The 27,482-nt window shown below is 42.2% G+C and overlaps 1 protein-coding gene across 1 annotated transcript in view; it reads left to right on the top strand.

The window, feature by feature from the left end:
• The window catches only part of LOC116048390 (LHFPL tetraspan subfamily member 6 protein), a 60,391-nt gene that overhangs the window by 25,638 nt on the left and 7,271 nt on the right, over window positions 1-27,482 (top strand). The gene's annotated exons all lie outside the window — the stretch shown is intronic.

Raw genomic sequence — 27,482 nt, 5'->3', positions numbered from 1 at the left:
TTGCCCAGCCCTATCATAAAGTACAATCTTGGTGTTTTGAAACACATCTGTATATAGTTCAGCATTCAACAATAAAGCTCCGTCAGACAGACGGCCAGCCTCATGGTGAGTTATTTACTCTGGCAAGTACACTCAGAAAGTCTTGCAATTGTGGCAAAGTGAATGACATGTTGTCCCTGACAAAGCTGCTGAAGGCCGAGCTCCTTGTTTGCTCCTTTCGAGAGGAAGTCAAATACAGCTTCAACAAACTTCAACTTAACACTGCAGTGAAGGAAACAAACGGCCTGTTTCAGCTGAAGCCAGATGCTGATTTATCATCGGATTTGAAATTGCCCAATTTGAAAGTTTTTTTCTTTTTTCTTTTTTTTTTTTTACCAGCAGAAAAATAACCCATGAAATGAGACATTTGAGATAGCAGCTCATCTTTAACCGCCCCTTCCCTCATTTCACCCACTTCTCTCTGCACCAGCATACTGAGTAAAGAATACATTAGAGGGTAATGAAATCAGGGCATTTAAAGAAAGATTTGAATTGAGTGTCAGTCATGGGCAGATGATCACATTACCACTTGTCCGTTGCAATGACTTTCCTTCCCATTAAGAGGTATTATGATCTCCTCTAAAATGAAATTATAGAGGAAATGGGCTCATGTCTGTGCTGCTGAAATGTTCAGGAATATACAGAGAATTTTATTTTTGCTATTTTTTTTCTTGAAGTTGGTGCCCTGCCTATGTCTGTTTTTTTGGGGGGTTTTTTTAGGCTTCATTAAATCATAAAATCATCTTATGGCAGCTCGGCTATCCTGCCCTACATTTCCTGCTGAGTGCTTTTACATGAAATGAAATCCATTTCCACCTACACTCGCTCCATTTGTAGGTACAAATCCCTGCACATCTTAATATCGAGGTAGAAGGAGAACCAGACATGGAAGTCGGAGGGTGAAGATGATTTTTAATCAGCCTCTTCCTCCTCTGTGCCCCAAACCTCAGCTCTGTTACTGGGGCTGCTGAAGGTTTGATGGGAGCTCAGGCTGGGGGAGGGTTGTGTAAGGAAAAGGGGCTCTGGAGGCCGCCTGTGGAATCTTTGCATACCACCAGAGAAAGTGGGAGGGATTTCTTTTTTTTCACCTCCACAGACTCCAGATACCCCCCTCTTCATAATGCCTCCCAGCCAGCATCATAAACTGCAGCAGCAGCTGGTGTCAGAGCAAAAAAGACGGAGAGAGGAGCAACGCCCTGCTATCTCACTTACCATCTTCTTTAAATAAAGGCCAGTAAGAAGAGTGGGGGGAGGGGGGGGGGATTGCACAGAAGAGCAGAAGATGTGGCACCCATCCCTACAACGAATCACCAGATAGAGCAGATCTAAATCAAGTTCTCCCTGCTATAAATACAATGGAAAACAGGCAAACACAGGGAATAACAAGCAGCAGCACATGCTGTGGTCAACCTCTGTGGTGCTATTCCTCCATGCTTGGCATTTCTCCTCTGAATTCATCCATGAAGGCGCTCAGTTTAGCACGCACCAGAGGAAGGCAGAGGAAGCCCAGGCAGCAGGACATGCCAATCAGACCAGTGGCCCTATTTTCATGTTTTCTCTGCTGAGGAAAAACAAGTTGCATCCAATGAAAATTAAGTTATGTGATAAAACGCTGCATTCACCTTTATTGTCCAGCAGCTGCTCGATATTACAAGAGACTCAGTGCCTTACCACTTCTGTAATTGAATGTTGAACAAGAGGCCAGTTGGGTTAAAAGCTGCTGTGGTCCCCATCCTATCATGTATCATAATCTCTGGATGGGTGGAGGAGGGTTTACTTTGTTGGCCCTCAAGGATCAATTAAGTCATCAGGAGGGAGAGACAGTAATAAGACATGTAATGGAAGGCCCTGGTTTCTTGGGGAACAGTGTTAAATTCATCACCGCCTCATGTTCGCACATTTATCACTGGCACATTACAACTTGTAATCAGTCACAGATGTCAGGGGTGGCGCTGACTCTCTGTCACTTCTCAAGTGTTGACACCGGTATCAGTTACTCCATAATGTATTTAATGTACTGTATGTCCCTGCAAACTGCGGAGCTCTGTGCGAGGATTTCATGTGGACAGATGGAACTCATTAGATAATTAATTATAATATTTTAACATCACATTTTGTAGTACCTCTGATTCACAGATGGAAGATTTTCAACACAAAATGGTCAAAGTTCAGTTTGCTTCCAAAGTGATGCCTGTGCAGAGGACATGTGATAACACCTTCCCATTTGAAATGAGCGTCTAGAGAGTAGCTTACTCAACATGAAGTGTGACCCTGTGGTACCAATGCTTCATCTTCACACTATAACACATAGTCCACCTGTCTGTCTGCCACCACAGTTTGGTGAGTCTATTCAGAACTTTCTCTCCAGATTTGGTTTCACACTTCCTTCCCACGAGTTGGTTTCATTCTAATACTGCTGGTGCCAAAAACGGGGAAGAAAAACCCCCGCTATTTGTCAGAATAAACTAAAGCGCAAAAAACATTAACTAAGGTGCTTGATGTTTCTCTTTCTTTCAACCAGTGTGGTAGTCGAATCACCAAGTCAAGTCTCAAGTCCCCTGTGCTCGAGTCCGAGTCACCAAAGTCACCAAAGAAGGAGTCTCGCTTTGACTAGTCCGCGCAGCATTCCGGGGTGGGAGGAAAACGTGCTCTGGTTTATTGGCATTTCTTTAAACCAATCACAATCGTCTTGGGCGGTGCTACACGCCGGACAGACCCACGGCGCCGCTGCAAAATAGCCTCGGGAAGGAACTTGTTTTGGTGGAACGTGTACATTCTAAAGTTGTTTTAGTCGTGCAACAGAAAACTCAGATTGGACAGATAGTCTAGCTAGCTGTCTGGATTTACCCTGCAGAGATCTGAGGAGCAGTTAACCATAGTCCTCACAAATCCACCGGAGTTTCTGGACATCCAGCTGAAATGAAAGACATCAGGCGTAATTTCCGGCAGCACCTAAACAATCCCAGAAGTGAAACGTCGTGGATATAGACTACCAATGAAGAGTCCGAGTCGAGTCCCCATTACCTGAGTCCATGTCGAGTCACAAGTCCAGAGAATAGCGACTCAAGTCCAGGACTCGAGTACTCCATCACTGGCCCCTGCATGAAGCAGTTATATTTTATATTTTATTTTTATGACTTATTACACATAAAAGTAGTCAGAAACATTATCCAACTTCCGAGTCCTATTTCATAAATCTTCGAGTGGGACTCGATTACTCCATCACTGCTTTCAACCAATCACAATACAGCCTGACTCGCAAGCTGAGGAGCTGACATTGACACTGGCATTCCAGCAGTCCAGCAAATTACTGCTGCACCTTGTAATTTCTGCATTTTGAAATAAAATGGTTTGCTCACACAGCAAACACACACATTTCACCCATTATGGTCTGGCAAGAATTTCAACCACACTGTACCTGTCACTCCTGCATTAGTCTATATCCTTGACGTTCCACTTCCGGGATTGCACTGGTGCCGCAGGATATTCCGCCGGATGCATGTATTTTCGCTGATGTCCGTTACCTTCTGCTTTCTTTGTGTTGTAATTTTAAACTCCGGTGGATTTCTGAGGACTATGGTTAACTGCTCCTCAGATCTCTGCAGGGTAAATCCAGACAGCTAGCTAGACTATCTGTCCAATCTGAGTTTTCTCTCACACAACTATTTTGCAGTGGCTCCGTGCGGAGCTTAGCGCCGCCCATGACGATTGTGACTGGTTTAAAGAAATGCCAATAAACCAGAGCACGTTTTTCTCCCATCCCGGAATGCTGTGTGGACTAGCCAGACCCTCCTCCGCTCCACAGCATGTGGATGGTCTACTCATGCATGAATATAAACCCTTCCTGCACCTGAATGGATGAACACACCACTCACTTGCATTTTCTGTAATGATTTTTGACAGGTGTTTTTCTGTATTTTGATATTGATAACAGAAATGTCCATTTAAAGGTACAGAGGATATAACAGAAATGTCTGTAAACTTAACAGAAAAGGCACTGGTACATTTCTGCCAGGACATTATCCATTTTTCTACAGATTTTGCTCTTACAGTGTGGCTGCCTTTCCATCTGATTTCCAAATTAATGAATTGTTTAAATTCATTCATTTCCAAGTTATTGTCAGCGTTTGTCAACATTCTCATAAATTACCCAGCAAAACTGGTCTAACATGTGCCATGCTGCTACAGAATCACACTTCATTTTACACCCACAGCATGTAGTGGAAGTAGTTATTCTCCAGGTTTTGGAGTGTAGAGAGTTCTGACTCATGTCATCATCAGAACTGCTCCCCATAGTTCAGTGATTGCTTTGCCAGCTGTCAGGCTAAGTCCATTCTTAGTGGATGTTTTCTGAGTTTACAAGCAGTATGGTGGAGTAAGAAGGAGGGTTTTGTCTTCCAGGCAAACTCCCTCTACCACTCAACTACGTCCTGAAAAAACTATTTTTAATGAAGACCTCATGATGCACAAATAGAGGCTCTTACCTGAAAACCTGAGGCCAGCCGCAGACGTGTGGACCACCTGTTATCCATCGTGGTCTGTTCTACTAATTGCTTTGCAGCCTTGCTGTGCTGTGCTCCGATTGTATATGAGTTGGTATGTACTGTATGTGTATTTTCTATACGCAGTAATAACCCTCTGTAAGTGGTTTATTGGGTCCCTTGAAGAAAACACGGATACCGGAGATGCTGTGAGAGTCTCGCGGTGCGCTGCCTGCCTAGTTGGCCTTGCCATATGGTGTTGGCCAAGGAGCCAGCGCCTGGGGACGATGCAGCCGTATGGTGGCAGGAAATACACAGACACAGCAGTATGGCAAAACAAGACAGAAGAGGAATGCGAGCCTCTTTACTGCAATGCAAAAACAACAGACCTAACATGAGTACATGCAGTATGACAGAGACAGATGAATGAGAGGAGAAGAATGGAGACGGGTCAAACACGACCTGCAGACTAAATTACAAGGTGCACAGCGATTCATTTGTTCTCTGCGCGGCCATAAAGACTAATGTCTTTTTCATACTAATCACTCTGCATCGCTCCCTTCTTGCTTCCTGTTCCATTAAACATCATAACAAAAGAGCTGCGTTAAAATCTGTTTTCCTCTAAAGCTTTTTATTGAATTCAGCCATTGCTGCGATCTCATCAATGACAGCAAGTCAGACCTGCTGCCGTTTGACATTTTGAAGGCATTTCTGTTCTGCTCTCTGTTACACACTTGAAAAGAATGATTGTGGAGCATTCAGAGGATTGATGAGAGACTAAAAGCCCGAGCCGAAACCAGCCCGAGGAATCTGTAAGCAGCAGTGGATAGGTGGGTGAGTAGGTGGCTCTCCTGTATTTGTGTGTGACCTTTTCAGAACGACTCTGAGGATTTGGGTGTCATCTGTGCCCTCCGGGTACAACTAATCCCATTGCAGCTACACTCAGTACTTAAACTTTTGCAACATGCCCTTGATCTTAGTCACACACACTCATATACACATAAACACACTCCTTTCTTTGTTGCTGTTTCCTCTGGAACACATGTCATATATCTCCCTTTGCATTTTTGTTTTTACTTCTTGCATTAGTGTCATTGTGTTTTAGTGTGATTTATAGTTCATGCTTACTCTGCTTTTCTGTGGACATTTTGTCAAAACATATTAGGCAATTTGCTAGAAATAATATATTACTTTGCTACTCTGTAATAACCTACTCATTAAATACCTTAACTAACACACATACACTAAATTAATTAACATAGACGCATGCTAGACATTTCAGAAACATCAAATAGGGTTTTCCTTATTTTGACTTGAACTTGAATGCAACTGAAGATGTATTTATTGGAGCTGTTGTTGCCGCCGCATCCGTTTCTGTCCATCTCAAAATGCATTTTCAGCCAGCGCAGATTCCTCTTTATTCTTTCGTATTCTCCCTTAACCCCGTCGGCTGAACTTTGAAGTACTCCCTTCTTCCTAAATAAAAGTGCTTGGCCTGGGTGTGTTTATCGACTCGCTCGTGCTGTCACGTTCATGCTTATGTGCCTGCCATGCCTGGGCTCCAAAAGAAAATCTTTTGAGACAGAATACTTTGGTCCCTGCTGAGAGGAAGCCTTTTTTTTTTCTTTTTTCTTTTTTCTTTTTTTTCTTTTTTCTTTTTGCTTTGACTCCATGACAAAAATCTAGATATGGTGCAAAGGAATTCCAATCCTGTATTGATCCCACAAAGGATTAATGAATTCATTCTAAGATGTGAACTGATACTTAAGCTCACTCACCACCACCACCTCCAAAGTCAGCATTATTCTTGATGTTGGTGATCTATCCTCGGCAATCTCTGGCAACTTCATTTCCACTCTTGTTGTGACCGCATGTGTGTGTGTGTGTGTGTGTGTGTGTGTGTGTGTGTGTGTGTGTGTGTGTGTGTGTCAGAAAAGGTTTGTCAATTTGTTTTTGTTTGACACTAGTCTTGCCTCTAGTCTGGCTATCACCAGACCAAGCTCAATCTTTTAAGATTGAACATTAGTCTGGGGAGTCTGCTCTGGATTTCCTACTGCACAAGAGGCGTGATCAATGGGCATAGTTCAAATGACTCTGTACGCAATTGGAGAGTCCTTCAACCAATCAGACCAACGATCCGGGTGACGTACTTTGCAGAGCGAAATCTTTTAAAACAGCGGCGACAGCAGCATCAACGAGTTGCTGCCATGGATGTATTAAGAGAACGGTTGCTGTGCTTCGGTGGCCGCCATGTTGAATGTAAACAAAAAGCTGCTCGCCGTCGCTTCTCTATCGTCATCGTGTTAAACCCGCCAATAGTGCGCCAGGTGGATAAGCCAGTTTGTGATTGGCAGATTAGTAACGGAAGCAGGATAGAAAAACGTACAGGTTTCCAGCCTGAGCTCCAGGGAGAAATCAAATCACCGGCAGATCGGGCTGGGTTTACCCAGTCTAACTAGCCTCTGTAGTTTGGTTTGCTGTTGAGTGTGTTGCAGCTTCTCAAGGTTTTCTGCTTTTCTTTTCATGACAGTTCACCTCATTTTCCTCTGCTCTGCATTCCCTCGTGTGGCAAACCAAACTTTTACGCCCTGACTTGGCTTTCCTCTTCTCCTGGTGAGTGAGATACAGTTGATTAGGTGATCAAAGTCTTTCTTCCTCATTGTGGTGGAGGAAAACAGAAAGAAGCCTCAGGATATGGCACAGAGGTCTCTCTGGGATACACACTGTGGACTGCCAGAAGCTGCTCTTGGTATTATTCTCCTTTTTTTTTTTTTTTTTTTTTATGGTAATTAGTTTTATTGCGAACACCTTAAAACTGAGATCTTTCCTTAGCAATCAAGAGACCACTTGAGGCAAAACAGAGAAGCCTATATTGTGATATTAAACCCTGGGGGGAGTGTTTCTGCCCCTGTCTGATAATTCTCTCATAATTAGAGAATCATTTTCAGACGTAGGAAGTGATGACGAAAAGATTTGTATTTGGAGCTCCAGGTCAAATTGATAACAGCGGGATGGAAGAAACACTCAAGATTGACAGTCCAGCAGTGAGAGGAGAGTTTAGCCAAACTCTAATGGATTTGTGCACCGTAGCCATATGCAATATTTTCTCCTCGCCTGTGATTTATTATTGTGAAGCTCTCATGCAGGACAGCTTTTTTTGGGTTGTTTTTCATTAAACTGGCTGAAGTGTGTAAGCGCTTCCCTAAGGAACGATTCATCACCAGTTTGCCGGGACGCAAACCAAAGCCCGCTCCCTAACGTATGAACCATTGGAGCAGCCGGAAGAGTTTTCTACCTGGTGTGTCGTCCCCGGATCTCTGCTGTTCATTCATCTTAACATTGATTTTTAATAGTTGGGGAGGTGGGGGTGAGGGCAGTGAGGGGGCGCAACTTTTGAGGAATGGATGGTCTGCGGGCTACAAAGTCTTATCTCATTTATATTTTTTTATGGCTCACAAGGGGAACCACTATATTATAACACAGCACAACAACACTCTCTCCTGGGTGATAAATTGTGGGTGATTGCCTTTGGGTTCAATCAAGCCAAAAGTCAAACTCACACTTACCATTTTCTGAGGCACAGTGCAGATCTGTGCATGCTGGCAACAACACAACATGTGCAAATAAAGATCTTAACATTGAGCCCCAGCACCGCTGTTTGCCTGTGATCATCAGATCAGTAGCTGGGTAAGGACATGGTAACCTTCAGGTTTGGGGGATGGGGGTATTTTTTTCCTCTGTAGGGACTTACCCAGTGGGCTGAACTCAACCTCTCCTCCATCAAGAGTCCCCATGTTCCCAGACACCAGCAATTGTGTCTTAATGAATTCACTGAATACTAATCAGGCAGCCTAAGTCCAGGGGGTGGGGCAGGGTTTAACACAGGCAAGGTCCTGTATAAATATGCAGAGGAATTTCTTCTCCCGCCGTCATCACATTCCTTCTGATTTAGAAAACAACAAAAATGAAATTGGGGCTCTTGCCTTTGAGATGTGTCTTTCAGTGTAGTCTGTTTTGTCGCTTGTGTTCATTTGTCGGTTAATGCGCTTGTTTGCCTCATTACGGAGTTGTGACAGTTCTGTTTTGATTTAGTTTGTGTCCTGAGGGTACCCTGTGATTGTTTCGTCCTCACTGACTTCAAATTGCTCCAATTCAGCATGCGTATATTTTGCCGCCGAGACCCTGTATATATATATAGCCTACTGTAAATCTATCAGCACCACTGGCCAGAGGTTATGTCCTCTAACATTAATCAAGACTCAACAGACTTCTAATCTTTTATCCAAGTCCTGTTAGCCCCATGGACAAACTTTATGACTCAATCAGACTGACTAGCTCTGAAATGTCCAGTGGTACATTCCCAACAGCCCCTGTCAGGCTATTCAGTCACTGTGAGGCTACAGTAAACAGTGCTACAGTGATCAACATTCAAGAAAAAGATTCATCCCTGACAAAAAGAAAAGTGTTTGCACATGCATTAGCCTATGATCTTGGATAATTCCGTCGTAATGTGTGAGCAGGAACAAGTCCCTCTTCGAGCCACATGCACTCAGACTGATGATCAGGAGACGTATTGTGGACGAGCTTTTTCGACAGTGAATGGGAGCCTTTGTGGACACATGACATTACACAGGCGAGCTTTTCTGCCTCATCACTGGGAGCTCTATAATAAGTTAATTTCGCTGTGAAGTTTCACAGTTTCATCCTACAAAGTTGATATCTAATTCATCGTCAGTGCAGCAGAGCCACATTTTATCTCTGGTTTTAAGCTTCTGAAGAGACCCGTTCATGTTTATGAATACTGATGGAACTTTATAAAGCTCTACAGTATTTGCACAGAACTAATTTAACCTGAGGTTGGGAAGTGATCGTTGATGATTTTAATCCTGATGCGCGTCTGCCATGGTTGTAATTTAAGCAAAATTCCAGTGCAAATAGAGCTGGGCGATATGGAGAAAATCAAATATCACGATATTTTGGACCAAACACCTCGATATCGATATTGTAGTGTTGACTATTGGTGCTTTCACAAAATATTTACACATGAGATTTTTGACAAATACTCATCAGTTACGTGGATATAATGACTAAGTGGGTAAAGGCAAATAATAAAACAGCTAGAACAGTCTGGTAAATTCAGAAAATGACATCAATTTATTGTAATGCAGCCTTTAAAAACAGGAAAAGACAACACTTATTCCATATTACGATATAATGATATCCAAAATCTAAGACGATATCTAATCTTTTATCACGATATCGATACATAATCAATATATTGCCCAGCCCTAAGTGCAAATTACCTGCCACATCTTGGTGAAGTCAGAGGTCCCAGAGTAATGCATACTAATCCCAAGCAAATTGAACTTGCTTTTGGTATCCAATGATGTCTTTTTCTTTTAGATGCAAAATGTTGTGCACTTATAAGACTGGAGGTAGTAGTGGAAACTGTTGAGGACGGTTGCGAATGCTTTTGGGAGGCAATTTGAAGCGTTTAGCTTTGGATCGTGACAAACTGTAAAATGATTCACTTCACAGACTTGTATCCAACGTTCTGAATTTCATTTTCAGGTCCTTATGCTTTGAAGTAAGTAGCTAATTGATTAATTCCATGAGTTCTGAACATACTGTGCCATTAGTCCTGCGCGAATTGAGCGTGAGGCAGTAAGAGTGGAAATGCACTCTAACCACCATGACTGCAGGGTGAAACCACTGGTGCTTAAATAGCATTGTTCCTTTCTTCTGATTTTCTTCTCTTTGAAACATCTCAGCGAGAGGTACTTTTGCTAGGGCTCAGGGAACTATTGATTTTCAGTCGCCCTTGCTCCCATGCTATAATCTGTGGATTCATGCCATCCACTGACTCGTGTGACATGAATGCCTGCAGCTTAATTGAAGCCACATGTTTGTGGGAGGCAGTAGTGTAATAGAGGTGTTAAGGCTGCATTGTCTGAAGCATATTCAAAAATAAACCAGGGCACCAACCTGTTTTTAAAAGTTCTCGCTTTATTAGAAATCATGTTGGATAACTGCCTCATTGTTCATTCTGCATTACATCATAGTGTTTCCACATTTCCCTAAGTGGATACAGGAATAAACAAAGCAAAGCCATGGATGTATTCCAAATAATGATGTGCGTTTTCAGTGTTCTCTGTAATTAGCCATATAAACTGCTTCATTTTCAGCCCACCTGCTAGTGCTCAAACCTTTGGGTTTACACTTGTCTGGGTTCATGCTGAACCCGCAGGTTCTGCTTCTTTACCTTAAACGTTTTTGATTTAGATTGCCTCAGGGCTTAACTGACGAAAATGCAAACTGTTAAACAATATGAATATTTAATAAATCTGTCAAAACAAGAACCAAGTCATCGCGTTTAGGCAGTGCTCTAACCAAGAAGCAAAAATGATCATCTGTTTTGGAAAAACACTCAGGCGTAACACATATTTCATCATATTTTAACACAGCATGCCTTTTTAACACAACGGCAAAATAAACATGTGTCACTGTCATGTATATTTTCCACACAATCAGCGTTAAGAAACTGAAGTTTATTCTAGATGTTATTTTATTACCTGTGGGTTCAAAGGACTCTCTAACAGCACTATTAAGAAGACAAGGCATCACCCGGAGGCTGCAGATTCATCACTAACATTTATCTCAACATAAAAGCATTCGCTTCAATTTACTGAGTACTTATTACTCCCCTGTCAAAGTTGGCACGGCGACAAAAAAAATGCAAGATAATGTTCATATCAAATGGAATTGGTAGCCTTTCCTTGACATCTGTTTAGTTTCAGTCTGTTGAATCACCAGGGCAGAAATAGCTTTTCATCCTTGAGCAGACAGGATCAACCAGATATTATATGATTATGTAGGATCACAATACCAATTCAGTATCATTCGAAATGCCAAAGGCACACACTGTCTCGCACAAACTGATCTCTGCCTCTCCATTGTATTGCCCTATTGTGTTGCTCAAAGATGATATGACATGTTACATAATTGTTCTCATTTCGACTATACTCCTCTTCCTCAAAGGCTCTCAAATGTCACCATAACTGCCACTTGAGCTTCATCATATAATCTCTATCTATCTATCTATCTAATTATCTATTAGGGCTGCACGATATGAAGAAAATATCAAATTGCGATTATTTTGACTGATATTGCGATTGCGATATGATTCACGATATTGGAGGGCATGATCGTTTTTGTATCATTATTCTCATTTTCATTGAAAATTATTAACATTGAAAGAAATTAAAATGATTATAGTGTGATTTTTTGCGAGGATCTGTACCAAACAAAGATTTTTTTCTTTAGTCTGTAGGATACGATTTGTAGGCCGGGACATCACCACAATACTTAATTCAGAATGGCTTGACACATATTTTTCCATTAACAAATATTGCACCCCCCCTGCGATTTGGATATTGCACTAGTCCATATTGCGATTTCGATACAATTGCGATTAATTGTCCAGCCCTACTATCTAATCCATCTATCTATCTATCTAGCTGTCTATCTATCTGTCTGTCTGTCCGTCTATCTATCTGTCTATACAAAAGTAAGATTTTTTTTTTTAAAAGGTCACTTCCACGAGCTTTGACTTGTTTAGAAACATCAGCATGTTAATTCGTGAGCTTCAGGGGTGGTGGGCGGAATGGGACAGAGTCAGGCTGGCTAGCTGGTCTTTGTGCTAAGCTAAGCTAAGCTAACTGGCTGCTAGTGGTAGCTTAATGAACTTACAGACGTGAGACTGGTGTTGATTATTTTTCATCTAACTCCAGGCACACTCTAAGCACATTCCCAAAATGTCTAATTTTTCCTTTGGGAAAATCATAAAGATCACATCAAGCTGTTCAGGTTTAGGTGAACTCTTATTGTTAACTGTTGTATCTATGAAACAGTTCAGTCATTAAACTTTACTTCTAAAATTGGTTCAAATCTACTTCTGTGGTTTTATGCTTTGTTTTGAATATATATGTGCTATAATGTATCACTTTATATTCTGGTGTTGTTACAACCTTTCTAGGGCTAAAAGTGAGCCTCTTCTCCTACTGAGATTCCCACTCTTACTGAACGGTTTTCACATCACACCCACACAATGAAATGCTGGGAGCAAAAGTGACCAGTTAGTTTAGGGAATGTTTGATTTTTGGGAGTTTGGTAAGGCTGCTTAAACTCAATCCCCCAGGGTAATAAGCTAGCCTGGTGTGTGTCCCAGAAGACGGCGTGAATGCAGTGGGCCGGCACTTTAATCACATGCAACGGAGTACTTTGTACACTTGGCAGTGGGAGTCAGTTTTTCCTGGATCCCTGAAGCGTTGCATTGTCTTCTGAAAGGAGGCTCTTTGTGTTTGCAGTATGGAGTTGCTCACATGATGAGCCCCAGTACTGTCAGAGAGGCATTTTGATGTACGCCAGCGTTGTGTGGAAGATACTAAAATATTCATTGCATATTTGGATGCTATTAACATGAACATTAAAGTGTAAATTGCAGTGCCTTTGATTCCCCTCTCCCCAGAAGGTCTTGCGTTAGCATGTTTACTGCTCATTGTAAAGGGTAATTAAGGCAGGAGCGCATCGCTGTAGGTATATGCTGACTTTCGGACACGTGGCCTACCATCATGCTTTTCTATCAGTGGGAAGAGGGTGCTGCTTAACACATCAGACATGACCCAGTTAGAAGAGCTACACTTGTAGGACCCTATAAAGTGGATCCTACCCTGAGGAGGATTTCCATACCCTTTGGCTTTGTTGTTCTCCTCACACACTTTCTTCTTGCCTCGCCTCTCTGATGGATGCAGCAGCCATCACTTTTTAAATTGAAATTCCAGACTAGCATGCTGATTTGTTCAACAGTTTGTAGAAGGTTCTCATATATCCGTGTTAGCATTTTTTTTCCCCACTTACTTTGATTTTCTTTTTTTTTTAAATTACTGAAATTTCAGTTAAATAAGGGCTGAAGAACTGCTGGCCAGAATCTTGGCTTTGACTTTATCTTTGTCGTGTGCAAGTAAAGTAGCTTATTGTCACCACCCTGCCACCAAGCCTCACAATGACAATAAGTCATTCAAATATTGCAAGATATTTGCAAAAGCTAATCTTCCCTTTGACTTCGGTGGGGGGAAAAAAACACAAGGCAGCAAATTGACACCAGTGTAGCGTGGCAGCAGGTTTTCTCAGATAGCCTGCTAACATACAGTACATGAGCTCATTGTTTCCACAGTTCTTCGTGCATTCCAACACTAGTTTAGCACAGGGGTGACTACATTAACAAGACAAAGGTAAAATTGTGCAACATTTTGGAAAAGCTAGAGGAGGAATTTCAGGAATTTCAGATGCTGCTGAAGTCCTTCCCTTGCTTTTTTTTTTTATTTCTCCTCTTAACTGAAAGGAGGGGGGAGAATGTCCAATTTGCAATATGAGATCAGAGGAGACATGGTTGAGGTCGCAGGGAGGCGTGGGTTTGTAGCTGGAAAGAGTGAGACATACAGAAAATATCTGCACCCTAATGTGAAAAGCTCATTTCCCCCCACACATCCAGAAGACATTGCCTTTCCAAAGTTATTTGCTACGTATTTAGCACGCTCCAGTTTAATCTCTATGCACTGTGTTGTTAGCCTGACAAGCCAGACCCACATCAAGATGTTGGGTCTGGGAACTCACCATTAACGGAGCTCAATCCGAGGGGCGGGATAAACGGTTGTCTGTCAAATTCCCTCTGCACGCAATAGGATAGCGCTACAACCAAGCAGAGCAACGAAGAAGGCAGCGGAGCCAGTTGGTAGATTAAACTTTTGCCGTATCCGGTCGGCAAAACTCCGAACACATCTTCTTTTTTATGGATGACTTCAGTGCCCTTCTTTGTTCTTTTCTAAAAGAAAAGCTTAAGTCTTCCAGAGTCACGGCCAAAGCCGATTCGAAAGACCGCTGTTCGCCAGCAGCAGCAGCCATAAGCCCGCCCACCGACTCTAGACACGATGTGATTGGCCCGACCAGAGTTTGGTTTTTCCAGCTCGCAAGCCAACAGAGAGTTGCTAGACTGACCCTGGCTGCAAATTACATTTGCTGCCGCTAGGGTGCGTCTAGATTTCTAGGCTACTGTGTTGTGCTCCAGAGCTGTAGACCTGATGTTTTTTTTTCCTGCTTAATGTGCACTGCTTAATGAACCAGAAGTTCATTTTGCTATTGTAATTGGTGTGTTTAATAATTACCGGTTGTAGCCGGAAACTGTGTGACAAATGAATGGTGTGATTAGATAAGACCAGATCCTGACAGAAAGCCTGTAGCAAAAGGGCTGAAACAGATCAATATAACACAAGCTGCTCTGTCTGCCCAGGGCCAGTGATGGTGACTGATGGGTGGACATGGGAATGAAATGAGAGTGGCACAAACCAACAAACCAGCACATACTGTACATCACTTTGGGCTTATTGTTGGCCTGTTCCTTAGGAATATGTAATCAAAATTGACAATGTGACATTTAACATTTTTGACTGTTTTTCCATTACCATAACCTTTCCACAAAGTGTGAACTTTTAAGTACCTAGGTTGTTCTTTGCATTTTTGTTGTTGCTTTACAAACTAGGATGGTGGCCCAAAACAGCATCCAGCGCATTTTTTGTTTGCTCTGCTGCACGCTTAACCTTTCTTCTGTAGTGTGTCTGTCGAACACCCCAACCCTTTTTTTCGCATTCACATTTGCTTGACCAATAACATTTAACAGCACAGCTAGCACTGCCAGAGCGCACCTGGATTTAGCATCACCTCCTCAGCTAGTTAGTTCTAGGAGGATCTCTCCAAAGCATGCACAGAACAATTGCAATAAAAGCACAATGAGTGACAATAGCTACATTACTTTCCATTCTGTTAAGTTCCTGTAGTGAAAAAGATGCTTTTCAGAACCAAATTTTAGAATGATCTTAGGGTGTTTGACCCCCTAGTGTACTGATTAAAACAGTAATAGTTATGTTCACTTTATTATTAATTGGTCCCAGAGAGAAATTGATATACAGCAGAGAAAACAAGACAAACAAAGAAGCAATAGGTGACAAAACAGCTAGTGGAAACACGTGAAAACAAAGGTCTGTTTGCAAGACGATATTAAAATATAACCATGCAGACCTCACATTAACACGACCTAACAATGAGTCTTGTTAAGTTCTTTGATGGCTGCTGGGATAAAGGACTGTTTGTAACGGTTTGACCTTTTCTTGGGCCGGCGGCAGCAGATACCAGAGGAAAAAAGGAGAAATTGGTCATGGAGAGGATGGTCACACTCAGAATAAATAGTCAGAGCCTGCTGTAGAGCTTGTTTGTCACAGAGCTCTGTTCTTACTGGTCAGTAATACAGTTCCCTGTGTTTGATATTCAAGTTGTAAAGCCAAAAAAAGCATGGAGAAACATAAAACAGACTCAGAATACTGCAGGCTGGAAGAGCTTCTGTGTAGTCACCCAGCACACAGTGGGAAATATATCTCAAGATATTACAGTTGGGAGGAAACATCGTTCAACTGGAAAAACACCTTCGCTATGAACACACCTCATCCAACTGGATGATTGAGGTGTCATTTTTGGGAAGCGCTGTGCAGAAAAAACAGTTAGCAGAGTAATATTAATAAAAACAACAGACTATTGGCTAAATAACGCTTATTTTAGTGTTTATATGCATCACTTTGCACATCACACACGTACTTCACATACTCTCTTTATATCCCTCCTTTCTCTGCATCCCCCTCACGCTCCATCTCTCACAGCTCCAGAATCTAACGTTTCAACCGAGTCTCCAGATCCCCGTCTCTCTCACATAAAAAACACCAGCTTCGGTGGCAAAAATGCTCACATAGGAGTAAGCCCTTCTGAAAATGACTGTGTTGATCCAACTTGATTGACAGAGCGAATCAGAGAGCATCATAAGAAAAGCAGAGATGCAAGCTGTACATGCTGATGTGTGCCTTGTGTTTCAAGTGAGGGAACGAACATGCCTTAACATGCAGGGGCGGTGCGGTTGACAGATCGCTCACATAGGCTGTGACACTGTGGGACCTGTTTACAATATCATATTAAGCCAATTATACTAAAGAATTATTTTTATTGATTAATTACATGCGAGGACCCACGTGTGACATTTGATTAAATTGAGCACAATTGTTCACACGTTGTTACCAGCTATCTTGTGGGTAAAGGCGACATTGCACAACATGTCTTCATTTTGAATTTGTCGTCCTGGTTGTGTGGCGACGCCCACAGTAACCATGGTATCAGCAAGTGTGGTTTCATACTACAGCTAACACCAGTGCCTGAATTGGACCAAAAAAGGTGCTAGTATTATAATTCAGCAGTTGCATGACATGATCATCGCATGTGTCTTGGATATATGTATACGCGTATCTTGGTAATATATGACTTTAAATGTGTTTTTGTATGCATTTCATTGCATACATTCAGGGCTTGACATGAACTTTTTTTGCTCACCAGCCCTTCTGGCTAGGGGTCTTCCAAATTTAGCCACACAGCATTTTCCCTAGCCACTGTTTTGTGGAAAGTTTGATTTGATTAAAGTTGACTGTGGTGAGATACAGTTTATTTAAAAAACTAGATTTACAGCTCTTTTAAATGGTGGCCTAAAGGTTAAAGAAGCGAGCTTGGCACCGGGAAATCACCGGTTCAATCCCCAGACCAGCAGAATGGAACATAGGCAGTAAAATAATGGACACATCTACACCATATATTTCCACGGAGACCAGTGAAGTCACTTCCCCCCCCCAATAGCATTTAAAGCTACAGACACAGAAATGGCACATCCTAAGGAAAGCTCATTGTGGGACTGGCTCTAGTGGCTGGAATTCTGCACCAAGGCTGAATTTCAGGAAAGAGACTTCAGATACAGTATTAGGGGACCACTAAGGCCTATATAAAAGAGACTTCAGATACAGTATTAGGGGACCACTAAGGTCTATATAAAAGAGACTTCAGATACAGTATAAGGGGACCACTAAGGCCTATATAAAAGAGACTTCAGATACAGTATAAGGGGACCACTAAGGCCTATATAAAAGAGACTTCAGATACAGTATAAGGGGACCACTAAGGTCTATATAAAAGAGACTTCAGATACAGTATTAGGGGACCACTAAGGTCTATATAAAAGAGACTTCAGATACAGTATAAGGGGACCACTAAGGCCTATATAAAAGCATCCAAAAAGCAGCATGTCATAGGACCTTTGAAGTTGACTGTGGTGGGATACAGTTTATTTAAAAAACTAGATTTACAACCCTTTTAAATGTAAATGACCACCCAAATTAAGATTACATAAACTGTAGGCTGTAACACTACAGTCATGAAATATTTAGCTCAGAAAAGGTTGGTTGTGTGTAAAGATTTGGTGTGGACAGGCCACCATGCTCAGACCGTGGGCTGCCCATAGGATCACAGTTGTGCTTCTGTGTCGGGCGGTGGGCACAGTGGCACAACAGCCTACTCCAGTGACCAGTGTTACACTAATATGTTCATCCAATATCCATGTTAACAAGTATATTTTCAGCGCTGTTTTCTCCGTGTTAAGCTTCTATGTGAGAGAGGCAGTTACGCAGGTGTTTAGGGCTGCGTGCCTACTCTGCACAGGAGTTGGCAGTGCGCAATTAGAAATAAGGGTACTCATGTGGACAAAAATCAGAAGTGCCGGTACTCAGTACTGGTGAGTACCGACCCATTTCCGCCACTGGCTAACGCTCCTACAGCAACTGGTATATTTGTTTAAAGGGCAGCCAAACAAACTCTCTTTAGGAGTCAGAAGGTTGCTCTTTCTTGTTTCATTACTACCTTGTCATATTTAAACGTCTCATTGTTTTCGATGAATGATTGCTGTCAGCACCACCATCAGAGTGTGTTTTGCCATTTAAAGGCTTTTAATGTGAAGCAGCAGCAGGAAATGTCATAATAATCTGATATGGTTGAGGAGAGTGAGCAGTAAGCGGTGTTACTAATATCAATGAGATGGCATTAAAAACAGTAGCAGTGGATTACATGCTGCATTGCTGAATCCCTCATACACAGGCAATTTGTATTCAGTGTGGTAATGGTCGGACTCCACCACTAACAAGGAAAATTACAATATAGAGAGATAATTACAGAATGTAAATGTGTTCAACGGCTACTGCTGAACAATTTGATTCCATGATAATCTTAAGGATTCTTACTTAAGCTACTCATTTAGTGTTTAACTTTTTCTAGTGCTGTTGTCGTGAGATACCTTTTTTGCAACTGGTTTTGTTAACATATTTAGGCATTTCACTAATCCTACCAGCCTGCCTTATTCTTTTGTTTCTTCATGATATTATAGCACCAGTGGTGTAGCTTAATGTATTGTAGTGGGTATACTGTACTGTATATTGGCCAGAATCTGCTTTTGGGGGAGGGGGGGCCATGTCATAGTGGGGGGTATTCCCCCAGGAAAGTTTTGAGCACCAACGACTTCATTTCCTATATTCTGATACACTTTTATGCACCAACTTACGGTGGAAATCCCTTTTTTTAGCGAATGTGAAGAAGAAAAACACAGATGACAATTCAAAATATATCAAAACTATAATGGAAAGTAGGTAGTTGTGGGTCATTGGGCATTTTTAAGTGGGTATATGGAAATCCTGGAGCTTTCTTAGTGGGTATACTGCGTACACCTGTGTATCACGTAGACTACACCACTGTATAGCACGTATCTGGAAAACTACCTGACTTGATGAACAGCATTGAAAATAACTGGAATTATTATTTCTAACAGAAAAAGTCCAAAGGACATGTAAAAGTGGATAGTATGTTGGCACAGCACAGGCCTGCTCTCCTGTGGTGTGGTTGCTCTTAAGACCCAGACACACAGACCAGACAGCCGACCCTCGGCAGAAAAGGCAGTTGGACTGATCAGTCAAAAAAACCAAAGCGACGTAATACGTCTCCATAACAGCAGGCAGCGCTAATCTGTATTGTCGCCCAAAAATGAAAATAGATCGACAAAGGTCAGTTTAAAAGATTTCCGTCAGATTTTGAGAGACTCTAGTCTAGACGGCCCCTCGCTAGACGACGGCACGGAAGACACCGAACAGACTCGAGTCACTGACCTCGCCAGACTGTCCGACGGACGATTATCGGCTCGGTGTGTAGTCACCTTTACATTCCCCTCACTCTTCTGCGCCATCCTCCAAGCCCAAAAGAGAATTTCTTGCAATAAGCCGGCCCATTCAGGCACATCCCCACTCCAATTCCCTGGCCACCAAAATTCTCTCCAGCTTAGCGGCAGCCTTTTCTCCCTGTCCTCTTTGGCCTTTTGAATGATAACCTTGAATGGTATTGTCTCGGGGCATGAAGGAGGGTAAAGAAATTCCTTTGCTTCTTGACAGAGAGCAGGAAAGCTTGACAAAAGGCATCAACACTCCCTAAATCAGAGAATGTGGGGGATATGAAAAGGGGGCAGTTTTTCATTCAGGTAAAAAGCGTTGACAGAAAAAGGATGGGTAACAATAGAGCAGCTCCCATGGAACAGAGCACTTCTCTGTGTGCTTTTTAAGGCAATTTCAAAAGTGAGCTCAACTACAATGATGAAATCCAAGGCAAGGATATGCAGAAGAAAGTTCACTGTATTAGAGCGGATTTGATGGATTGAACACTGATATGTGGGACTGATTGTATTTGGTTAAGTTCATTCATCTGAACTATTTCCCAGTTCATAGAATAGCCTTTCAGAGAAGCCATTAGGCCTGAGATAGTCATTTTGATAACGACCTCATGGAGATCAATTGAAACTCGATCTGTGAATAAGTTGTCTGGCCTCTCAGATTCGGCACGGCGCGCGCTCTCCGACCCTCTCGTCCTCCTCTTCATCTCCTCTGCCAGAGAAGACTATCAGCATCAGCTGGCTGCCATGGCAACTGAAACGAGATTCCAAAACGGCCTAAGGTTTGGAAAGCGTGGTGTTGGAAAAAAAAACAGCAAAGTAAACAAACAGACCTCCCAGGCCTGTGTTGATATAGCAACATGTGAATCTCTCCCGCTCTCCCAGAAAGCTCAGGGGCATCTTTAAGTTGGACCTGAGGGCACGGTTGATGCTGCTAAAGGGAAACTTTGATTCTTAAAAACATCTGTGGAAGGCACGTAGAGTGTCTGTGGATGCAGGTGATGGCAGATTTCTCACATTTATGATCTTTTCTGTCCGTCAGTTGTTCAACAGTGTAATGTAGTAGCTGTCTATAGTTGAATTAAAGGACAATTCCGGCGCAAAATGAACCTATAGGGTTTAATAACAGATGTGTACCCACTCGATCGCTCTCTGGGACATGTTTTCATGCTAATCGAATGTGTTTGGAGCTTGAAACAAGCTAGCGCGGACCGCTGATTAGCTTACAGCGCTAGTATTCGGGGCACAGGGAAAGTAAAAACAAATCGCTTATTATACCACTAAAAAGGCTCAAAATATCACCACACTTCAACGGTAGCATAATGAGGTTCCCTAAATGTTAACTGAAGCATTGAGAACATTGTAAGTGTACAGACAGTTTATTAAAAAGATAGTTTAGAAAGACAGTAGCTCCCAAGACGGCAGCCGCCTGTATACGAGAACGTGACTGTCTTTATAAACTCTTCTCTCTGTACACTTACAATGTTCTCAATGCTTTGGTTAACATTTAGGGACCCTCATTATGCTACCGTTGAAGTGTGGTGATTTTTTGAGCCTTTTTAGTGGTATAATAAGCGATTTGTTTTTACTTTCCCTGTCCTCAGCGGTCTGCGCTAGCTTGTTTCAAGCTACAAACACATTCGATTAGCATGAAAACATGTCCCAGAGAGCGATCGAGTGGGTACACATCTGTTATTAACCCCTATAGGTTCGTTATGCGCCGGCAGCTTAGTGGAGTTCTGCAATCATTTCATCATGAGACGGCCATCTGCTCACAGAACAATTAGCCGCTTGTTGAAGTTGATTATGTATATGTTATTTAGGCTTTATTTAACCAGGAGTAGATAAAACATCTTTTTTCAAGAGTGTCTTGGTCAAGACAGGAAGCAGCACAACTAACACCGTTGCAGAACATGTGAAAGATTTAAATGAAAACAGAAAAAAAATCAAGAATTATAAGATTTGAAAAAAAAAAAATAAAAAACATTGGAAACAGTTACAGCCAGATGTGCCTGCTTCCAAATCATTTAGAATCACTATAAATGCATCCAATGAGACCAGCCTCTGAAGATTGGGGGGATTTTGCAACTGATTCCAAGCTTAAACGCCTGTTTTCCCATCATGTTGTCTGAAAGAGGAGAGAACTGCTCTGTGGTTTGGAAAAAGCATTGAAATTCACAAAGGGTATTATTGAAGCCAATATGGGTGTTTCAATTTTCGGTAAAGTCATTTGGCATTTGAACTTTGTCACTTTGACTGTGAATTACGTTTTTGCTAATCTGTCTCTTAATTTTTCTACTACAGCGAACCAATTTTTCCCAAGGGGGTCATTAAGTTTTGTCTTATCTTATGAAGTCGGGCATGTGGTTTAGTGCTTGTGATTGTAGCGTGTGCACTGATAGCTCAGTGTTCCCTTAAGCCGGAGGCCAGGACACCAGATTTAGGTCAAGAAATTTTGGGGGAAAAAACACATTTCGTGATACAAAGTGTAGAGCTGTAATTCTGTCGGGGTCGGGCCTTGTTGGGCCTAACTTTTAAGGCCCAACAGAATTCGGCCCGAGCCCAACAAGTACATTTTGATTGACAGCTTTTTAAAAGCCCAAACCCGTTTACAGCCCGACATTATTCAAATGTGAAAAGAGCATGCACACAGCTCTTTTGCCTTTTGTCAAGAATGAGTAATTTCTTAATTTTTTAACATCATTTATTCATGACTAACGTAGGCTATAGGCAGGGGTTAAATTGGGATTCGTTATGTGGGGGGGCTCTCCCTAGGGGGGTCCAGGGATATGCCCCCCCCCCCGGGAATTTTTTTTGAAAAATAAACCATTAAATGGCACTTTCTGGAGAGTTTTGTGCAAAGAAATGGAGAAATCAAGTCTTACATGATATGTGCAAAACTGCAAGGTTAAGAGCCTATACTTTGTATTGTTGTTGTATTAACAAGGTATTAGGGCATTTAGCATTTACATTACTGTTAATCAGTCATCACTTTATTACATATTGTATTACCTTATGATATAAGAAGTGACCCATACAATGTGCCAAACATAATGTGTCACATGAAGAGACACACACACACACACACACACACACACACACGTGCGTGTGGGGACCGGTTCAGCATCTTGGTCAGCGACATGAACTCGTAGCGGCCGTTGGAGCTTCCGAGCACCGGGCTTCCACCGTTGCGAACATGGTTTTTTAGCTTTAGGAGAAGGCATTTTATCTGTTAATCCTACCGAGGTAGACACTAAAGGCGTTCTGTAGTTGACCCGCAGTGGTGAATTGTCTGCAGTGCTGCGCGGGTTGTTGCCGTGTTCCGATTGTTCTCATCTCAGCTCCGCCGAGACAAAATAGACATGCCATTTCAAAAATCTTTCATTTATTGTCAGAAATATCATGTTTTCAAAAGCATCACTTTCATTAAATTTTATGTGACATATTTCCAGTAGGCAGCTGACTGCAAGCAGGCACATCCTGACACAAACGAGCAGGCTTATGTGCCGGGGCTGAGCCCCGGAGATCCCCGGCTCAATTTAACCATTGGCTATCGGCCACTTGGAAGTTGGAACAAAGAAATAAAATAAGTCCTCCAGAGGCCAACCTCCGTTTTACCTCCTCAGCATCCATTTTCGCGCTAATCGAAACGCATCACCTGACCGCTCATTTACCGCGCAACCCGGAGCGCGTCAGGTTCGGGCAAAGATCTTCAGCTCTCAGATCTTATGGGAGGTCAAGAGTACAGTTTAAGAGGTCACATGCCCAAAAGGTTGAGAAGCACTGCTGTAGCTGACAACCACATGCTAAATGACACAAATCCCCAACAGTCTGTTTGGGCATCTGTGTCAGCTTAGGAAAATAAGAAGGACAGGAAGTATCAGTACGCATTGAGAATCAGAGCCTGGGGTAGCTGCCTCTCACAAGTCCACACTTCTCTCGAGCAGCTTGCCTCATAAACATTATGTGAAAAAACCCATTTTCCGTTCTTGGTTAATCTGTCTCCCACATCCCAGTCAGCAGCCTGCCTACCTCTGGTTCTCAATAACCCACATAGTGAGTGTGGAGGATGGGATTTGATGGAATTAGCTATAGTGGCAGAAAATAAATGAATCAAATAAATAAAAAGCCAAAAGAGAAGCACATATGATACCAACTTGAATTACATCTTGGCGATGTGTTTATATTTTTGATCCGCTCCTTTTGCAGTATCTGTCTCCATAGTGTCATGGTAACATGTGAGTGCTCACATTGATTTCACCCACAGGCTCAGTGAGTTTAGACCCAAAACCAACAGAAACCACATGGCGGTTCACCTGGAAACCTTTGATTTTCTTAGTAGTTACACAATGGAACTGAGCTTTTGTCTTTGTTGTTGCAGTAATTTCCCACCTGTCCGTAGTCCTACATTTTTTGCGTTCCATGTCATCATCATCGTCATCGTCTGACCTGATGTGGAAACTATGCACTGAAGTCTTTCTTTCCCCATTCTTCTCTCTGAGGGGCCTGCTACAGAGCAGCAGCTCTTTATGGGTTTGATCATTTTAACAAATGCGATAATCAAAGAATGACTAAGAATCCACATAAATCTTGATTTTTTTTCAAATGGAAATATTACAGTTTGCGGGATAGAATAACATGTCTTTGGGATAGAAAGCCACGTTCTGCCTGGCGCTATTTCTTTTTCCTCCCTTGTGCTGCAAGGAAATTCAATTTGATTACATGCTGCTGTATCTCTCTGCATTACACAACACTTGAAAGAGAATTTTTGATTTTGTTTAATATTAATCATGAATACATTATCGCATGCTTTACAGTCTTTACTGTTACAAATTTAAATTGAACTGACATATAACTGGGGGTATTTTAATGACGTGTGTATGTTCACTTGCTCCTAAATGCATTTCTGTACCTTGTAGAATAGTGGGTTTTTTTATGTTCATCAGAGGTCCACAGTGTGCGCTTGTACAGGGATTTACATCCAATGCCCCTATGTTACTTTGACTGTACTGCCCAGCTAAAGGTATTCATTTTGGATCTGAAGCAGAAACTCCTCTGAAGTTTTTCTTAAGGGATCTGAAGAAGAAACGGCTGAGTTGTTAGGCAGGACAATCCCTGGATCCCCTCTGATCCTGAGCTGTAATGACACAGACTTGGTCAGAGCCTTTTTATATCCCTTCATTCTCATCAACGTAGAGAGTTTCACTGAATTGATTATCTACCACAGGTGCCATAATCAGCCAGTCTATTTTCTCCCAGAAGCGAGCCGATGACGTTTTCGCCGTCCTTTTGGCTGCGACTGTGGAAACACACAGATGTCTTTTTCACTTTTCCTACTGCAGATGTGGGCCAGACCCATCTGCATTAGCATGTGGATTAATTCCTGCTTGTTATCTAGGCCTAGATGTAATAAGGCAGCCCTGGATGGCAGGGGTAATCAGGTTGGAAGGCAGAGCTTTCTTTGCCTTCTCTTCCTCCGCTGCCATCCTCACATCCCAAAACCGAAAGCAGCATAGACACTTCGGAGGGGATTAAGCTAATGTGATGGCAGAGCCACCTACAGGGTAATTTCAAGAGACAGGCCTTGGCATCCAGGGAATCACTTGTCAAGACCTGGCTGTAGGCTAACATTGAGGATATTAATCCTTAATGTAAATGGCCCTGACTTGATTTTACTCTTGTCTCTGTGTGCAGCTTTCAGTCTCTTTAATCACTGACATAAAGCAGTCCCTCTAGGATTTTTCCAGTTTTACAGTAATTATTGCTTACCAAAAAAAGGGCTTGGTTTTCCCACTGTTGCCTCTGTGATAAATTGCCAAGCCATTTGCATATGTGCGTTGTTCATTTGCAGCGTTTTGTATGAGCTGCTGGCAGGAGTGCTTTGTTTTGTTGCTGTAAAAACGTGATGAAGTCTTGAAATCCCAATCCGTGTCATTTTACAAAGGGATTTGAGGCGTGTTAGGTGAAACTGTTGGAACAGGTCGGAGCTGCCTCCCCATCAGTATCAGCTGGAAACGGTTGATAAGGTGAAGAAAGAAAAAAAAGTCATTGAGGTGGGGGTCACACGCATCACTCTGCTGTCTTTTTGATCATTTTAATTAAAACATAAATCAAAAAAATGAGAGAGAATCCACACAAAACCCGAGTTTGAATTCAATTCACCTTGCAGGATATCTGGATGCAACAAAGAAAAGAAAAAAAAACAACACACTGCTTTGCATTTTTTCTTCCTCGTTCATGAAAAGATTGTTAAATTATGAAAACCCACATAGGCAAGGTTAAAAACAATACAGACCTCCCTCAAGGAGCCGAGTGAACACCTTGATGGTGAGTTTGTCCTTGCTGCAGTTGTCCCCTGAGGGCTGGGTACCCAATTCACTTTTTTTAGGCACTGACCGAATAAATTATCAAGTATCGAAAAATGCCTCGTCATTCAATACCCGCTTTCAATCCCTAAAGACTGTTTTATGGTTCTGCGGAGGCTCCACGCAGAGCTTTCGCCGTAGCGTACGTAAGTGTGTGTGTGTGTGTGTGTGTGTGTGTGTGTGTGTGTGTGTGTGTGTGTGGGTGATAGAGGGAGAAGTGAGAGAGTGACGGCGATTTGCTTCAGAGCGAGTACCGACTCTAGAGTCATAGTGAGAGAAACAAAGTGTCTCCCCTGTTCTTTCTGACCACGATGGGAAATCTGGAGCAGGAAAAGTTAACCCACTCTTTGCCTGCTCGTTTGTGTCAGGATGTGCCTGCTTGCAGTCAGTTGCCTACTGGAAATATGTCACATACAATTTAATGAAAGTGATGCTTTTGAAAACATGATATTTCTGACAATAAATGAAAGATTTTTGAAATGGCATGTCTATTTTGTCTCGGCGGAGCTGAGATGAGAACAATCGGAACACGGCAACAACCCGCGCAGCACTGCAGACAATTCACCACTGCGGGTCAACTACAGAACGCCTTTAGCGGCTACCTCGATAGGATTAACAGATAAAATGCCTTCTCCTAAAGCTAAAAACCCCGTTCGCAACGGTGGAAACCCGGTGCTCGGAGTTTATGGAGAAGGAGAAGCAGAAAAGGAGTCGGGGGAAATGCAACGCTACCAAGCCACGGCCGAGCGACATGCATCGCTGCGACGTGTAGTTACATTTTTCGAGAGGTGCACGTCAAGCTACGGCATAGGCGTAGTCGATTCGATGCAGAAGCATGAAACGGCCTTAAGGAGTACATCCCATCAGTGTCAGTGAGCCAATAAGCACGCAGCATGCAGCATGCAGCATGCTTCTACCAAGATCTAATATAGGGCTGCACGATATGAGGAAAATATGCGATAACGTTGTTGAATATCCTGATAACAATATTACTTGCGATAAATAAACAGATATTATTAAGTGTACTCAGTTCTGCCTTTCTGTTGCTTTCACTATTCTGCTAAAAAAACAAGAAATTGCTTTTTGAATTTAAAACAAATGAAAGGAAATCATTCCCAACTTTCTTTTATTGAATAAATTAAACATTGAATTCAATATTAAAGGCAAGAAAAAGAAAAAAGAATGACTTCAAAGTGCAGTTTTCTACTGATATTTTCTTTCAACTAAGACAAAAAATCGTCCGCGACATGTCACAGCCTTTCGTAATGTGTATATCGCGCCAGTTGATATTGCGATGACGATAAAAAAGCGATATATTATGCAGCCCTTATCTAATAATGTTTGTTATTGGCTGTGTAACGTTACACGTCGTAGAGACAGGCAGGAAAAAATCCACGTTACACAGAGAGACGGGGATCACGT

The sequence above is a fragment of the Sander lucioperca genome, chromosome 5 (assembly GCF_008315115.2).
Source record: "Sander lucioperca isolate FBNREF2018 chromosome 5, SLUC_FBN_1.2, whole genome shotgun sequence".
Lineage (NCBI taxonomy): Eukaryota > Metazoa > Chordata > Actinopteri > Perciformes > Percidae > Sander > Sander lucioperca.
This window is presented reverse-complemented; position numbering and strand designations above follow the sequence as displayed.